The 14,701-nt window shown below is 62.0% G+C and overlaps 1 non-coding gene and 1 pseudogene across 1 annotated transcript; both read right to left on the reverse strand.

The window, feature by feature from the left end:
• Positions 1-2,839, reverse strand: part of LOC146810351 (28S ribosomal RNA) — a 6,584-nt pseudogene extending 3,745 nt beyond the window's left edge.
• A 435-nt stretch (positions 2,840-3,274) lies between these two features.
• LOC146810352 (5.8S ribosomal RNA) lies at positions 3,275-3,428 on the reverse strand. The gene has a single exon (XR_014967049.1). It is a non-coding gene; the product is annotated as a 5.8S ribosomal RNA (ribosomal RNA).
• Positions 3,429-14,701: the final 11,273 nt, after the last annotated feature.

Below are 14,701 nucleotides of genomic sequence, written 5' to 3' on the forward strand. Positions count from 1 at the left end.
TGGCAGGGCATGGGTCAGGAGGTGAGCCTGATTTAAGGGTATTAAGAATAGCCAATATATCTGACCCAGTTGCAGGGGAAAAGCCGGTGCAAGTAGGTGACGCTGGAAGCGGAGGGGTATGGGGCAGATGGTGGGGAACACTAGGCCCCTGAACATTCTTCATCAGACTATCTTGGATAGCTTGTATTTTCCCAATAAAAAAGGAGGAAAGCTCCTCATACCATTGAAATGATGCGGGAGATTCCGCTTGTTCGGCATAGGGTGTCAAAAAGCTTCTGACAATGGAGAAAATCTCTCTACCATTGTTTTTTGCTTTAACAATGCGATCAGCATAGAACCTACTCTTGGCCGATTTAATGGCTGCGTAGTAATCTCTTTGAGCTTTACGCAAGACAGATTTTGCTGATGGAGAGTACTCTAAGCGCCACTGGCGTTCCAATTTCTTACAGCCCAATTTGAGCTCTCTTAGTGCACCAGTATACCAAGGATGAGATGGAGAGGAGCGCAGCTGTTTTTTAGAAGTAGGATGAGAGACAGAGCTGACACCCTGCCTAATCCAAGTAGCAAAGCCGTCTACCGCCATATCCAAGTCACAAGAAAGCACCGGGCGGGAGAGTGAGAGGGCCGTGTAAAGGGCTGGGATTTCAATTTTCGGTGGGGGTTTGCATTGGGCCAAAATGCCAGAGGCTGTTCACCTTGGAGACCTGCTGCGGATATGGGTACGGCCCGGCGCGAGATTTAAACCATCTCCCCCAGATTTTCAAGGACCAGCAAGAGCTCACCAGACGCCGCCGGAACCGCAACGCTTTTCAAGGCTCAGGCCCCTCTCTCGGGGCGAACCCATTCCAGGGTGCCCTGCCCTTCAAAAAGAAAAGAGAACTCTCCCCGGGGCTCCCGCCGGCTTCTCCGGGATCGTTTGCGTTACTGCACTGGATGCCGCAAGGGCGCCCGTCTCCGCCACTCCGGGTTCGGGGATCGGCCGAGGGCAAAGGAGGCCATCGCCCGTCCCTTCCGAATGGCGCTCGCCCATCTCTTAGGACCGACTGACCCATGTTCAATTGCTGTTCACTTGGAACCCTTCTCCACTTCGGCCTTCAAAGTTCTCGTTTGAATATTCGCTACTACCACCAAGATCTGCACCTGCGGCAGCTCCACTCGGGCCCTCGCCCCGGGCTTCCGTGCACACCGCAGCGGCCCTCCTACTCATCGCGACTTAGCCCCCGTGGCTCTCAGTGCTGGCAATGGCCGGGTATGGGCCAAACACTCCAACGCCATCCATTTTCAGGGCTAGTTGATTTGGCATGTGAGTTGTTACACACTCCTTAGCGGATTCCGACTTCCATGGTCACCGTCCTGCTGTCTATATCAAACAACACCTTTTCTGGGGTCTGATGAGCGTCGGCATCGGGCGCCTTAACCCAGCGTTCGGTTCATCCCGCAGGGCCAGTTCTGCTTACCAAAAGTGGCCCACTAGGCACTCGCATTCCATGCCTGGCTCCACGCCAGCGAGCCGGGCTTCTTACCCATTTAAAGTTTGAGAATAGGTTGAGATTGTTTCGGCCCCAAGACCGCTAATCATTCGCTTTACCAGATAAAACTGGGGGCTCCGAGCGCCAGCTATCCTTAGGGAAGCTTTGGAAGGAACCAGCAACTAGATGGTTTGATTAGTCTTTCACCCCTATACCCAGGTCGGACGACCGATTTGCACGTCAGGACCTCTACGGACCTCCACCAGAGTTTCCTGTGGCTTCGCCCTGCCCAGGCATAGTTCGCCATCTTTCCGGTCCTATCACGCACGCTCATGCTCCACCTCCCCGACGGAGCGGGAAAGATGGGCCAGTGGTGCGCCCGCAGCTGGAAGCGCAGCGGGATCCCACCTCAGCCGGAGCGCGCCGGCCCTCACCTTCATTGCGCCACAGGGTTCCGCTCGGCCCTCCGACCCGCGCACGTGTTAGACTCCTTGGTTCGTGTTTCAAGATGGGTCGGGTGGGTAACCGACATCGCTGCAGACCCCTGGCACCCGGCGTGGGCCTCCCCGCCCGGCAGCAAGACGCGGTCGGGGCGCAGTGAGAACAGTCCGCTCCAGTCAACAGTCACGCCGGGAACAGGGGGCCCCGTCCCCCCTTCAACCACCCAGCGCGCCTCGAGGGGCAGCCAGGAACGGGTGCCCGGGAGTGGGCGCGGAGGCGGTCGAATCTCCCTCGGACCCGCGGACACGGCGAAGCTGCTGCCAGGGGGCTGTAACACCCTCTGCCGGAGCGGAGGGCCACCTGCCACCCCGAAGCCTTCCCAGCTGACCCGGAGCCGGTCGCGGTGCACCACCGCGGAGGAAAGGTGCCCTGCGGGGGCCATGTAGGGCCTGGGCACCGGTCCCGCGGAGGGGATCCGGAACTCCTGGGCCACCGACCTTCCCGCCGAGTTGAATCCTCCAGGCGGACTGCACGGACCCCACCCGTTTACCTCTCGACGGTTTCACGCCCTCTTGAACTCTATCTTCAAAGTTCTTTTCAACTTTCCCTTACGGTTCTTGTTGGCTAACGGTCTCGCACCCGTATTTAGCCTTATTAGGAGTTTACCAACCACTTTAGGCTGCATTCCCAAGCAACCCGACTCCGAGAAGACCCGATCCCGGCCTAACACCGTCCACGGGGTGAGCCTCAATCAGAAGGACTTGGGCCCCCTGAGCGACGCCGGGGAGTCGGTCTTCTGTACGCCACATTTCCGGCGCTGGGCTCTTCCCTCTTCACTCGCTGTTACTGGGGCAATACTGGTTAGTTTCTTTTCCTCCGCTTAGTAATATGCTTAAATTCAGCGGGTCACCACGTCTGATCTGAGGTCGTAGTTGGAAAGAAAACGCCGGAGCGTTAAGTGGGAGCCAGGGAAGGCCAGACCCCTGCCGGAGCAGGGGCCTGGCATTCTTGGCAGCGTGCGCCTTCTTTCCCCGGATCGCGTCTGGAGGGGTTTCGCCCTCGCTGGGAAGCCGGCCGTGGAGGAGGGCACCCGAGGTGCGTGCGCGCGTTCAGCCGGTGGGACACCACCGACAGCCACACAGCCAGGCGTCCCAGGATGGGCCCAGGGTGGACCGGTCACCAGGCCCCCTTTTTGGGGGGCCAGGCATGCCAGTGGCATACTTCCGCGGTAGGACCCAGCCAGTGACCCTGCCACGGGCAATCGGGAGGTCTGACCTTGTGGGGGGGATGAAGGGGAAGCGGAGCTCACCCTGCGACGGCCCCAGCGGCGTCCCAGGGAAGACCCGGGGTGATTGACGATCGAGAGACCCTCAGACAGGCGTAGCCCCAGGAGGAACCCGGGGCCGCAAGGTGCATTTGAAGTGTCGAAGATCAATGTGTCCTGCAATTCACACTAATTCTCGCAGCTAGCTGCGATCTTCATCGACGCGCGAGCCGAGTGATCCTCTGGCAAGAGTCACAGGCAACTTTTCGAAAATGTTCACCCACTTGCGGGCACAGGAGAGGCAGGAGGAAGGTGACGCCGCCTGTCCGACGCCCGCGCGGCGAGACGGCCCGGGCGCCCCGTTCAAGGCTTCCCCTCTGGGAGTCAGACAGCACCGTCGGGTGAAAAAACACATTGTCAGGCGCTCGGCCTGGGAGACCGCCCCCATGGGGGGCGAGTGAGGGGGCTCCTGGAGCGACGGGAGCAGGCAGCCCCGCAGCCGCCGGTCCCTCCTGGGTTAACCGAGGAGGGACCACGTGAGTCTTCAAACCCCTCAGCCCGGCCACACGGTACCGGGTCGAACCGGGTACCTGGCAACGAGGGAGGGTCGCCCCACCTGCACATCAGCCACCCGTCGCCGGGCGGCCCGAGCCGTGTCAGCAGGCTAACGATCAGCCAATCACCACCCTCGCCTGGGTTGGAGGCGCCGGAAGGGAAGAGACAGGTGGCTCCCCATCCCGCACGCCTCCCACCGAGAGGAGCCAGGGTCCCCTCCCAGGCGCTCAGCCCCTTCTCTTCCAGGATGCCCTGCCGCGCGAAAAGGGCCGCTCCTCGGTCGCCCGGAACCCGGTCAGGTCGGGCCAGGTCTCAGGATGCCTGGAGGGCCCAGCCGGCGCTAAGGCCTTTTCGAGGGAGGGGTGGTGCCAGCCAAGGGATGCACTGCCATTCGGTTTCATGCCGGGTGAGCTTGGGTTCCGTCTCGGAGAGGGATCAGGGGATGAGGGCTGCCCCCCCCGTCCTCGGTCCCTCACGCGTCGTTCGGCAGCACCCCTCGGAACGGTCCTTCCGAGCTGCTGCGGAAATGTGCTGGGCGGAGAGGGGTGACGGCGTGGCGCATGGGGCCTACGCACCTGCTGGGCAGCAGCGTCCGAGGGCCTGGCACCACCCGACCCCTTCCGCTCGGGGTCAGACCACTGGGGAGCACGAGCGGCTGGGGCTGCTTGGCCTTCGCTCTGCTGGGTAGGGTGAAGGGCCAGGCGGCAGGCCCTCGAGTCGGACGGTCTATGCGGGGAGGAAGCTCCTTGCTTGAAACAACAGCCGAGGCTGGCCAAGCAGTCCATCCCTAAACGGACCGAGAGCGCCCAATAGATCAGAGTAAGGCCGGGGCATCCCCTGGCAGGCCGCCCTGCGTAGGGGGATGGCGGCTTCACATCCCTGCCTGCTCCAGGGGCGAGCGGGCTCGAAGGAAAGGCCCATAAGGGAGGGGCCGAGAGGTAGGCGCAGACCTGGGCCCCCGGGGGCCCTGGTGGGCAGGCCCGGGCGTTGCCTTCCCCCGTCTCGGGATCACCGGACCTCACGGAGGTCTGACCCAGCAAACTCAGAGAAAAAGAACCATCGGGAAGGGGGCTGAGAGGCAAGTGTGCGTACCCGGGCCCCTGGGGGCCCCGGCGGGTGGGCCTGGGTGCTGCCTTCCCCCGTCTCGGGATCGCCGGACCTCACGGAAGTCTGACCCAGCAAACTCAGAGAAAAAGAACCATCGGGAAGGGGGCTGAGAGGCAAGTGTGCATACCCGGGCCCCCGGGGGCCCCGCATCGGGCGGGCCTGGGTGCTGCCTTCCCGTCTCAGGATCCCCGGACCTCACGGAGGTCTGACTCAGCAAACTCAGAGAGAAAGGACCATCGGGAAGGGGCTGAGAGGCAGGTGCGTACCCGGGCCCCGGGGGTCCCGGCGGGCTGGCACGGGTGCTGCCTTCCCCTTTCTCGGGATCGCTGGACCTCACGGAGGTCTGACCTAGCAAAATTGGAGAATAAGAACCCTCGGGAATGGGGCTGAGAGGCAGGTGTGCGTACCCGGGTCCATGGGGGCCCCGCATCGGGCAGGCCCGGGTGCTGCCTTCCCCTGTCTCGGGATCCCCGGACCTCACGGAGGTCTGACCCAGCAAATTCGGAGAGAAAGGACCATCGGGAAGGGGCTGAGAGGCAGGTGCGTACTCCTTTCCCCTGTTTCGGAATCGCCAGACCTCACGGAGGTCCGACTGACCCTCTCCCTAGTAATCCGGAGGAAAATTACCCCCCTTTCTTGTAATCCGTGCACACGAGGTGACAGAGGGGACCCAAGGCGCAAATGTACGCGACCTCCTGGAGCCCTCGCTGGGATCGGGGAGGCAAATGGACCCTCAACAAGACTTCCAGGCAAGCCCGGCCATCTGGTCAACCCATTGGAAAGCATTGCGCGCGACCAGATGCCCGAGGGGATAGGCACGACCAGATGGCCGAAGGGACATGCGCGACCAGATGGCCGAGGGGGCAGGTGTGACCAGATGGCCGAGGGGAAAGGCGCGACCAGATGGCCGGGCTCGAAAGGGAAGCTATCTGGTCGCTCTGTGCCCCAACGAAAGAGTGAGCAGGCGCCGGGGCATGGGGGACCGGATGCCCAGGGCCCCAGCTGGGCCCCAGCCATGGAGGCTGTGTGGGGGACCCGACAGGCCCTCCGACCCGGGGCCCGCGGACACCTTGACAAGCAGGGGAGGCCTGTACAGAACCGACAGACCCCAGTCCCAGGCCCTTGGTGGTGCGGCAGGCCAGAGGACGGGGCCCATGGCCAGAGCACCCGACCCTGGGCCCGGCAGGAACCCCTGGATCCAGCCGTGGCTCCAAGGCCCAGAGGCGCAGGGGAAGCCTCCCCGGGCCCACCGGATCCCCGTCCCAGGCACCCTGCAACGCGGCAGGACCCAGGACAGAGCCCGGGGTGGGGAGGCAGCCCTCCCTGGGGCCCTCAGGGGCCCGGCCGGAGATCCTGAACCCAGCCAAGCAAGGGGAGGCTCCCCAGCCACAACGGAACCCCGACCCGGCCCTTTGGCAGTGCCGCAGGCAGGGGGACGGGGCCCAGGGCCGGAGCCCATGACCCAGGGCCCGGAGGGGCCCCTGGAACCAGCCAGGGCTCCCAGGCCCGGAGGCACCCCGGGCCCGCCGGACCCCGTCCCGGGCACCCTGCTATGCGGCAGGACCCAGGACGGAGCCCGGGGTGGGGAGGCCACCCTCTCTGGGGCCCTCAGGGGCCCAGCCGGAGCTCCTGAACCCAGCCAAGCAATGGGAGGCTCCCCGGCCACAACGGAACCCCGTCCCGGCCCTTTGGCAGTGCCGCAGGCAGGCGGATGGGGCCCAGGGCCGGAGCCCATGACCCAGGGCCCGGAGGGGCCCCTGGAACCAGCCAGGGCTCCCAGGCCCGGAGGCACAGGGGGAGCCTCTCCGGGCCCGCCGGACCCCGTCCCGGGCACCCTGCCTTGCGGCAGGACCCAGGACGGAGCCCGGGGTGGGGAGGCCGCCCTCTCTGGGGCCCTCAGGGGCCCAGCCGGAGCTCCTGCACCCAGCCAAGCAAGGGGAGGCTCCCCAGCCACAACACAACCCCGTACCGGGCCTTTGGCAGTGCCGCAGGCCGGGGGATGGGGCCCAGGGCCGGAGCCCCTGACCCGAGGCCGGGCGGGCCCCTGGACCCAGCCAGGGCTCCCAGGCCCGGAGGCACAGGGGAAGCCTCCCCAGGCCCGCTGGACCCCGTACAGGATACCCTGCCACGTGGCAGGACCCAGGACGGAGCCATCAGGAACTCGGTTGGGCACCCTGCCACGTGGCAGGACCGACGACGAAGCCTGGGGTGGGGAGGCCACCCTCCCAGGGTCCCCTGGACCCACCCACACAGGGCTCGGGGAGCAATGCTTCCCGAGGGGCTCGGGGACCCCGGCTGGGCCTCAGGCATGGGGAGAACCACCGGAGCTCTCGGGCACGGGACCCGTAGAGCCCGTCCCAGGCACTTTGCCATGCCGCGTGCCGCAGGAGGGAGCCTCGGACGCCTAGGGAGGTGTTCCCCGGGCATAGCCCATCTGGTCCCCGGTAAAGAACTGCCAGCCCCAGAGGGTTGTTCCGGCACACCCTGCCCCTACTAATCCAGAGGAAGGCTACCCCCCTTTCTTGTAACGCACGCGCTCCAAGTGACGGAGGGGACCCTAGGCGCGGACGCGCCCGACCTCCTGGAGCCCTTGCTGGGATCCGGGAGGCAAATGAGCCCTCATCGGGACTTCCAGGCCGGCCCGGCCATCTGGTCGCCCCATTGGAAAGCATTGCGTGTGACCAGATGGCCGAGGGGAAAGGATCGACCAGATGGCCGGAACCTAAAAGGACTCCCGTCTGTCCGCCCGAGCCAAGCCATAGTGGTAGGGCTCCCTCCTGCCCACGCATGCAGGGCTCGGGGGCTCTGCTTCCAGGGGGGCTCGGGGACCCGGGCTAGGCCTCAGGCATGGGGAGGACCACCGGTGCTCTCGGGCCCAGGACCCGGGAGCCCGTCCCGGGAACTATGCCACGCCGTGGGCCGCAGGAGGGAGACCCGGACGCCTGGGAGGATGTTGCCCGGGCATAGCCCTTCTGGTCCCCGGCAAAGAACCGCCAGCCCCACAGGGGGTGTTCCGGCATACCCTGCCACTACTAATCCGGAGGAAAGCTACCCCCCTTTCTTGTAACCCGTGCTCAACGCAAAGCTCAGGGGACCCTAGACGCGAACGTGGCCGACCTCCTAGATCCCTGGCTGGGATCCGGGAGGCAAATGAGCCCTCATCGGGACTTCCAGGCCGGCCCGGCCATCTGGTCACCCCATTGGAAAGCATTGCCTGTGACCAGATGGCCAAGGGGAGAGGTGCGTACAGATGGCCGGGACCAAAAGGACTCCCATCTGTCCAACCCCGAGCCTTCACGCTAGGGTTCCCACCTGCCCACGCAAGGCTCGGGGGCTCGGGGACCCCGGCTGGGACTCCAGCCCAGAGAAGGACCACCGGAGCTCTCGGGCCCGGACGCCTGGGGGATGACTGACCGGGAACCATGGAGCCCTTCCCGGGTACTTTGCCACGCCGCGGGCCGGAGGAGGGAGCCCCGGACACCTAGGGAGGTGTTACCCGGACATAGCCCATCTGGTCCCCGCCTGAGAACGGCCATCCCCGCGAGGGGCGTCCTGGCATACACTGCCCCTAGTAATCTGGAGGAAGGCTACCCCCCCTTTCTTGTAACCTGCACGCATCGCGAGGCTCAGGGGACCCTAGGCGCGAATGTGCCCGACCTCCTGGAGCCCTAGCTGGGATCCGGGAGGCAAATGAGCCCTCATCGGAACTTCCAGGCCGGCCTGGCCATCTGGTCGCCCCATTGGAAAGCATTGCGCGCGAGCAGATGGCCGAGGGGAGAGGTGCGACCAGATGGCTGGGACAGAAAGGACTCCCATCTGTCAACCCTGAGCCTTCGCGCTAGGGTTCCCGCCTGCCCACGCAGGGCTCGGGGGCTCCGCTTCCCGGGGGCTCAGGGACCCCGGCTGGGACTCAAGCCCGGGGAAGGACCACCGGAGCTCTTGGGGCCCGGACGCCCGGGGGATGACTGCCCGGGAACCATGGAGCTCTTCTCGGGTACTTTGACAGCGGGCGCGCCGATTGGGCGCCGAAGGCGCGCCAAAGGTAAGCCCGTCTGCGCCCGTCCGCGACCGGATCGCGTCCAGCGCCAGGACCCCTGGCCCCCGAAGACCCCGACCGACCCGCCTGACGTACTCCGCCGCCACCCTCACCGCACTCAACACCGGCCGACTCCCAGAATGCCATCAAGCCACTCCACGACGTACCCACGGACCTTTCAGCTGCCACGCCTGCAAGTTCTCCTGCATCCGGACCAGCCTCGCACCAGCACCCGCCAAGTCGAACACCAGCAGCACCCACCTCAAGTGCATCCTGCTCAACACCCGCTCCGTCCACAGACACGCCATCGAACTCTGGAACCTTCTAGACGCCACAGCCCCTGACGTTGCCTTCCTCACGGAGACCTGGATGAACGCCTCTTCAGCTCCCGACATCGCCATCGCTATCCCAGAGGGCTACAAGATCGTCCGGAGGGACCGAAACGCCAACCAGATGGGAGGAGGCATCGCCATCATCCACAGGAACACCATCCGTCTCACGACCAGCACCGACAACACCCTGACCAGCGCCGAACACCTGCATTTCCAGATCCACACCAACCCGAACACCACCCTCAGAGGCACCCTGATCTACCGACCCCCTGGACCACGCACACAATTCAGCGAGGACATCGCCGACTTCGTCAGCCCGCATGCCCTCCCCTCCGCTGACTACATCCTCCTGGGAGACCTCAACTTCCATCTAGAGAACAACAACGACCGCAACACCAGCACCCTGCTCGACAACCTCGCCAACCTGGGACTCAAGCAACTGGTGTCCACCCCCACCCACCTCGCCGGACACACACTCGACGCAGTCTTCTCTTCCAGCACAGACATCGACTTCAGCCACGCCACAGAGCTTCAATGGACGGACCACAGCTGCGTCCACTTCACCTTCAAGAGAACGACGACCCACCAACACCAGCAACAGGCCGCCCACAGAAGCTGGAACAAGATCACAGCAGACCAGCTCGCCACCTCCCTGAGCCAGCACCCTCCTGCCAGCTCAGCGAACCCCAGCCAGGCCGCCGACAACCTCACGAAGTGGATCAGCAATTGCGCGGACGAACTCGCCCCACTGAGGACCCCGCCTAGCAGACCCGGCAGCAAGAAGGCTCCATGGTTCACCGACGAACTCAAGAGCTCCAAGAAGAACTGCCGAGCCCTCGAGAAAGTCTGGAGAAAGGAACCGACACTGGACAATAGGACCTCCTTCAAACTTGCCACCCGGAAACACCACCAGTTGATCCGCGCCGCCAAAAAAACAGCATACAAGGACCGGTTGGACAACAACGCACACAACTGCAAGGAACTCTTCAACATCGTGAAAGAGCTTTCCAACCCCAGCGCAGGAAACAACGACATCACCCCATCGCAAGACCTCTGCAACTCCCTCGCTTCATACTTCCACAACAAGATCGCGGACATACACGACAGCTTCTACAACCAACCAACGCACACCATGACCGAACAACCACCCCCCACCACCACCCTCCACGCCTGGACCCCGATCAGCACCGAAGACACCATCCGCACGATGAACTCCATCCACTCCGGATCACCGACCGACCCCTGCCCTCACCACGTCTTCAACAAGGCCGACGCTGTCATCGCACCCCACCTGCGAGACATCATCAACACATCCTTCGACACCACCATCTTCCCTGAGAGCTGGAAACACGCCGAACTCAGCGCTCTACTCAAGAAACCAACAGCGGACCCCACCGACCTCAAGAACTACCGCCCCATCTCGCTCCTCCCGTTTCCAGCCAAAGTCATCGAGAAGACCGTCAACAAGCAGATGGCCACCTTCCTCGAGACGAACGGATCCCTCGACCCCTCACAGTCCGGCTTCCGAGCCAATCACAGCACCGAGACCGCCCTCATCGCCGCCACCGATGACATCCGAGCCCTGATGGACAATGGAGAAACAGCGGCCCTCATCCTCCTAGACCTCTCCGCGGCATTCGACACGGTCTGCCACCGCACCCTAGTACGGCGCCTCAGCAACATCGGAATCCAGGACAAGGCGCTGGAATGGATCATCTCCTTCCTCGACGGAAGAACACAGAGAGTCCGCCTACCACCGTACAAGTCCGAGGCCTCCGAAGTCATCTGCGGCGTCCCTCAAGGATCATCCCTGAGCCCCACCCTCTTCAACGTCTACATGAGCCCCCTCGCGGCCATCGTACGCAAACACAACCTCAGCATTATCTCCTACGCCGACGACACCCAGCTGATCCTCTCCCTGACCAACGACCCCACCGCCGCCAGAGCCAACCTGCACGAAGGGATGAAAGAGGTAGCCGAGTGGATGACGACCAGCCGCCTGAAACTGAACTCGGACAAGACGGAGGTCCTCATCCTGGGCCCCTCACCCTCCGCCTGGGACGACTCCTGGTGGCCTCCCGCCCTGGGCACCGCACCCAAACCGACAGACCATGCACGCAACCTGGGCTTCATCCTGGACTCCTCCCTCTCCATGACCAGGCAAGTCAACAACGTCTCCTCGGCGTGCTTCAACATCCTACGCATGCTACGGAAGATCTTCTGGTGGATCCCCACCGAGACCAGGAAAACCGTCACCCAGGCCCTCGTCACCAGCCGACTGGACTACGGCAACGCCCTCTACGCCGGTACCACCGCCAAGCTCCAGAAGAGACTCCAGCGGATCCAGAACGCCTCAGCCAGACTCATCCTCGACATCCCACGAACCAGCCACATCTCCGGACATCTGAGAGACCTTCACTGGCTCCCCGTCAACAAAAGAATCACCTTCCGCCTCCTCACCCACGCACACAAAGCCCTACACGACCAAGGCCCGAGCTACCTCAACAGCCGAGTCAACTTCTACGCTCCCAAACGCCACCTCCGATCAGCCAACCACGCCCTCGCCGCCGTCCCCCGCATCCGAAGAGCGACTACAGGAGGAAGGTCCTTCTCCTACCTGGCCGCCAAGACCTGGAACTCCCTCCCGACCGACCTGCGCCTGACCCAAGACCACCTCTCCTTCAGGAAGAAGCTGAAGACCTGGCTGTTCGAGCAGTAGCGGCACCCCCCCCCCCCCCAGCGCCTTGAGACCCTACGGGTATGTAGCGCGCTTTATAAGTGTCATTGATTGATTGATTGATTGACACGTTGCGGGCCAGAGGAGGGAGCCCCGGACACCTAGGAAGGTGTCGTCCGGGCTTAGCCCATCTGGTCCCTGCCTGAGAACTGCCATCCCCAGAAGGGGCATCCCGGCATACCCTGCCCCTAGTAATCCGGAGAAAGGCTATCCCCCTTTCTGGTAAACCGTGCACCCCGAGTGACGGAGGGGACCCTAGGCCCGAATGCACCCGAGGTGAATGAGCCCCCATCAGGACTTCCAGGACAGCCCGGCCATCTGGTCGCCCCATTGGAAAGCATTGCGTGTGACCAGATGGCCGAGGGAAAGGTGCGACCAGATGTCCAGGACCGAAAGGACTCCCATCTGCCCGCGCCGAGCCATAGCGGTAGGGCTCCTGCCTGCCCTTGCAGGGCTCCGGGGCTCTGCACCATGGACCCTTGTCCCGGGCAGATGGACACTTGAAAGGCCGCAGGACGTGGGCTCCCAGGCCCTGACCGAAACTCATGAGGCCCGGGGCCGGTCCCTGCTTCTCAACGCAGCCAGGCCGGGGAGATCGGGGAGCCTGCCCAAGCAGGCACACGGTCCCTCAGGTTGTGCGCTCGTTTTCCACAATTTTTTTCAAAATTGTGCGTAGTTGCGTTAGGCAAAGTCCACCCAGCCCTACTCAGGACGTGCGCTCATTTTCCACAATTTTTTTCAAAATTCTGCGTAGTGGCGCTATGCAAAGTCCGCCCAGCCCTAGTATTAAGACTTGCTATAACTTTTTGTCTTAGAATGTGCAGTGGTTGGGAACACCTCGACGACACCATCAGAAGTATTCCTACCTACGACGTAGACATGTCCACATTTCTTATCTTCAGGAAATACACATGACATCACTGGAGTTACATAGCTTGCAACGCTGTTGAGTGGTCAGATAGCGGATACTGGTTATTCGGCATACGCTAGAGGAGTACTTAAATGGATGGCACCTGCAGTCCCTCTTCATATTGTGCTCCAGAACGTAAATCCAGAATGGCGATACATATTAATTGAGGTCCACGTTGATGGTGCTCCTCTCTCACTGGTGACACTGTTTACACCCAATTCCGGCCAGCCTCACTTCTTTAATTCACTTCCTTCCACACTGCTTCATGACTTACAGGCACTGAGCCTCTGGTTCATGGACTTAAATTGTGTGCATCATATCACCCTAGACCGATTTACACCCCCACTTCATGGCGCACAGGCACGTAGAATTGCACATTCTTTGACAGACTTGTTGGACCACAGTACACTGCGGGGCATTTGTCCCTCCTTACATCCCCTAGAGTGCGAATATTCTCATTTCTCCCCGATTCACCAGCTTCATACGAGACTTGACCTAGTCATGGGTGATGGCAGGTTACTTCCCTTCTTTCATACGGCCCAATAATTGGCCTGCACACTGTCGGATCACTGCCCCCTTCTGGTGACCATGGGTTGGGGTTGGTGTCGGCCTTCTATTCCCATGCGGTGATTACCTACACATGCATTACAGAACACAGTGTTTTGGGAAACAATAGCCGCACAGATACTGGAGTATTTTGAGCTGAATGAGGAGTTGGTGTCTGACAGGGCGGTGGAATGGAACACCTTTAAGGTGTTCATGCGAAGCATATGTATTAAAACCAACTATGGTGTGAAACTGTCATTGCAGTGTGAGTTGATGACCTTGAAGATAATGATCTGCATGGAGGAGATCCACTTAGGAACGGGGCAATCCAAGAGTAGAACTTGCAGACCTCCGGACAGACTATAAAACACAGGTGGACAGACTCAGTAGGCTAAACAATATGGAGAGGGTGACAGGGCAAGATGGGGTCTGGCATGGTTGCTGCGCTCCAAGAATGAGCAGCCTAGACTGACGGCCATTCGTTCCCCAACAGGAGAGATACTCACGTCACAGCTAGCCATTATTGAGGCCGTCTTCGACAACTATAGTAGCCTCTACCAAGGTGGCGATGGGCTAAGTTAACCTGAGCTGTTGACATACTTAGATGCTCTACCGATCCCCCACCTGGATCCTCCCCATTGTCGGGCATTAGATGCCCCATTAACGACTAGGGAGGTCCCACTGACATTAGACCAAATGGCATGTAACAAAACCCCAGGAGTAGATGGACTACCCATGGATTTCTACTCTGCATACAGTGCTTCACTTGTCCTGCGACTCTTATGTCTATTTTAATCGGCCAAGACCTCTGGCGCTATTCCACCGTCAATGAGAGAGACTGGAGTATTTTGAGCTGAATAAGGAGTCGGTGTCCAACAGGCCTGTGTTTGAATCCTTTTTGCTGCCAGCCACACGCCGCAGCAACCGAGAGGGGGACTCCATTCCCCGTTACCACTAGCGCCGGGGGAGGCGCCAACGTGCAGTTCCCCGTTTGAGGCGCACAAAAGCAGCCAGGGCGTCCCGCAGCATGAGAGCCCGTATTTGAATCCTTTTTGCCACCAGCCACACGCCGCAGAAACCGAGAGGGGGACTCCATTCCCCATAACCACTAGCGCCAGGGAGGCGCCAACGTGCAGTTCCGCACCAGGAGGCGCTCAAAAGCGGCCAGTGTTTTCCGCAGCACGGGAGCCCGTGTTTGAATCCTTTTTGCCGCCAGCCACATGCCGCAGCAATCGAGAGGGGGACTCCATTCCCCATAACCACTAGCGCCAGGGGAGGCGCCAACGTGCAGTTCCGCGCCGGGA

This window comes from Triturus cristatus, chromosome 7, assembly GCF_964204655.1.
Source record: "Triturus cristatus chromosome 7, aTriCri1.1, whole genome shotgun sequence".
Lineage (NCBI taxonomy): Eukaryota > Metazoa > Chordata > Amphibia > Caudata > Salamandridae > Triturus > Triturus cristatus.